Here is a 3,584-nt window from a genome sequence, read left to right as displayed (position 1 = left end):
GAAGTGGCTACAATCAATAAAAAGATTGAGCATGAAGTCAAGGTAAAATAATGACCAAATTACATTAGGAAGTACAAAAGGAAATTCAAACAAGAAAGAAAGCAAACCAACAAGTATGGAAGGAAATCAAAGCAAGGAACAAGGCAAATTAATAAACACCATCTTTTCAGGAGTGAATGAAGCTCTATTGCAAGAGAAGATTGCATTTCATGCCCATGTAGGAGGTTTCCTTGAGGGATGGCATGAAGAAACATAAGAGAAACTAGCTAACACAGAACACCAAGAATATTCAAAGTCATACAATCTAAAGACCAAGTCCAATATTGGAAGAAAAAGGGTTCATGTGGATAGTACGATGGAAAGCCGTCGATCAAGAAGAATCAAGCAACTTCCAAGCTTGGAAACATGGAAGATAAATCCTAGAAGAAATGAAAATGTTTCAAGAGAACCAAAATATGGATCATATATGGACTTAGATTAGCACAATTGAAAGCACGACCAAGAAAATTTTCAAGATGAAGGCAACAAGAAAGGATGGCAAATGGGCAATTTATTGAGGTGTCAAAGTAATCATAGAGGAGTTCCATAAATACTAAGTCACTTTTGAGACAAGCTGGCAATTTATCAAAGTGGCACAGTCATCGTAGAGAAGTTTAGAAAGCTTAAGTACAAGTTACTTTTGGGTCATGATGTATTAGTAAATTTGATACTTTTGTAGTTGATTTTCTTTTCCTTGCTAATTTTCCCTTAACATGGGTTTTTTTTGTGCCAATGGCTCCACAAAGTTGATTGTAACCAAAAACTTTGATTTGTATCTCTTTGTCATATAAGGTTTTGAAACATTTCAAAGGACAACTCTCTCTCTCTCTCTCTCTCTCTCTCTCTCTCTCTCTCTCTCTCTCTCTCTCTCTCTCTCTCTCTCTCTCTCTCTCTCTCTCTCTCTCTCTCTCTCTCTCTCTCTCTCTCTCTCTCTCTCATATCATCCATATGTGGCCTACTATTCCTAAAATGGGATTACCTACATTTAACTAAGACATGAAATGCTTGAGAAAAAAGAAGTAAGATAATGCATGGCTCATTAGGATCATGTAAGATTTCAATACACTACTCCTCAACCCTTATAGACAAAACATGTTGCTTAGAATTTAAATGGAGCATGAAAAATTAAGCATTGAGAAACTATAATTATTAAATCCATATTGAGATCCTCAAGTCAAAAAAGAGAATCACGAAAAGGGACAGATCCTATAGAATATGTGGGACAAGCTTTAAAATGTTTAAAAGGGTTAAAGAGCTTCAAGGAATATATAAAACCAAGATGAGATGAGATGCTTGAAAAGCTAGAGGATCTCAAGAATGTTAACAAGTCACCCTAAGAGTTCCTTCACAAATTCCATAAAGAAAGATAAAAGAATGAAGGGTAGAGCACTCCCAATTTAAATAGACACATGGCATGAATAAAGAGAGACTTTGATTCTAAACTCTCACCAAAACTCTCCACCTCCAATGGCTAGATTGCTATAAAATTGAGAAATGATTGGAAAAAGAGAGAATCTAAATATCTATTGCATAAATTTGGTAAAATCAAGCTTTTGACCCAATATTCAAGTCATAAATGGATTCATCAACAACAAAGGGAGCATCAAAGATTAAAATCTTCAAAAGAAAGTACATCATCCACAATCACCAACTTTCCTAAATATACAACCACCTTCACAAAAATGATCTCCAATGGCTTAGCAAAGGCCCCAAGAGCAAGCAGCAACCTAATCTCTCTTTTCAACTACTCCAAACTGCAAAAACAATATTTTTTCTCTCCCTTCAACCCTAACTTAATTTTTTCAAACTTGTATAAATAAGTTTTGCCAAGTGACAACCTTCTACTTTTGTTTTTCAATATTATCCAACTTATTATAATTTTTAAAATATTAACTTATTAAATTTTCTAATTTTCAAACAAAATCCATCAACCAATAATTAAATTGGCTAGACAATTTCTCTTCCGAGTATCCTTGAACAATTATTAACCCTTAGATCCACATTAATTAATTAACTAATGATATCTCTAATGTCACCACTAGCATTAGTAGCCAATAAAATGCTTTAGACCTAAATCTAACATCGAGTACAACCCGGCACCTAGCAAACATAACTTATTACAATTTTTGCATTTAGCACCAACTAATATCTCAAGGTGTTGGATCCCACACTGTGAAATAATTAGCTTGCACCTTATATGTGCAAGTCACATTACCACATTTCATGAACTTTTAATTAAATACTAAGCAAATCAATAAAGTTTCATGTCCTCGTGACACTTAATACACAACCAACAAAGAAGTTTTTCTTAGCAAGAGAGATACATTTGATATTTAAATTTCATAGTACAATTAACTAAGAGAATTTCATAAGCAAAAGAGAAACATGGTTTTCAAATTCTAGTCCTTTAGCCTCTAGTAAAAATTTGAAAGTTCAATAACCTTTTATGCAAGTTCAAGCCACAATATTTCAAAGAGTTTAAAACTTTTGACAAGCATGCAAAAGGTCAAATGTCACTTGTGTGGGTCATCATCAATACTTATTGTAGCTACAATGGATCATATGATCATTTGGGGGTTTTACTACCTAAAAATGGTTATTGAAAGCTAGTTGGAGTTAAAAATCAAAACTTCTATCAATTTTCAACTCAAATTCATTCACCCCTCTTGGTTGAGCTTTGGGAGTATTAAACTTCCTTCCTAGCCCCTATTTAATAATTCTATGTTTGCAAAAGAGCATGTCTAAGGTGCCTAGGGCTCATTGCCTAGTTACTCCCAACACTTACTAAATTACCTCAAATTCACTAAAGGTGCTAGGCAACTTCTAAGCTTACACAATGTGGAGCTAAATGTGAACAATAATGGTTTTAAGTACTTCATTGGTCTTAAACATCAAGTGATAGTGAAAATTAGATTTTTCTTAGTGTACTAGGATTTTTGAAGGTTTTTAAGCTCAAAGTATTCAAACTATCTAAGTAATGATAAGTCACTAGCAATTCTCACTTTTTTGAAGGTTTTTAAGCTCAAAGTATTCAAACTATCCTAGTGCTAATTAGTCACTAGCAATTATCACAAATCTAGTGTCCTATTTCAAGGGCTTTTGCTTTTAGTTTTAAACTTGTACGTACTATATCTTGGAACAAGGAATCACTTTTATATAGTTTAATAAGTTGAGATCAAAGTTGCAAAGGCTAGTCACTACCATGTCTCTAAAGGGATCTAGGACTAGTCAAGGATACATTGCATCAACCAAATACCAACTCAAGGTGACGATCAATATTTTTCACTCTTAAGTTTCAATTTTCACCTACTCATTGACCCTTGGTAAAGGGGTGATCTTAAACATGGTCAAGGTCACTATTAATAAATTGGAGAGGTACTAAACCTAGAGTTTGATTGGTTAAAGGGCTCTACCAATTAGAGACTGATTCAAATCAATATTACAATGGACAATTGTAGGTTTTATAACCTTTGAGCACCTTTCCCAATCTAATTTGACCCTTGAGATAAACCTAAGCTACCAAGGGTTAAGACTCTAGATTTCTA

The sequence above is a fragment of the Lygodium microphyllum genome, chromosome 10, assembly GCF_053477565.2.
Source record: "Lygodium microphyllum isolate KBCC chromosome 10, Lygodium_microphyllum_v1.1.10, whole genome shotgun sequence".
Taxonomy (NCBI): Eukaryota; Viridiplantae; Streptophyta; class Polypodiopsida; order Schizaeales; family Lygodiaceae; genus Lygodium; species Lygodium microphyllum.
Note: the sequence above shows the minus strand (reverse complement) of the source record.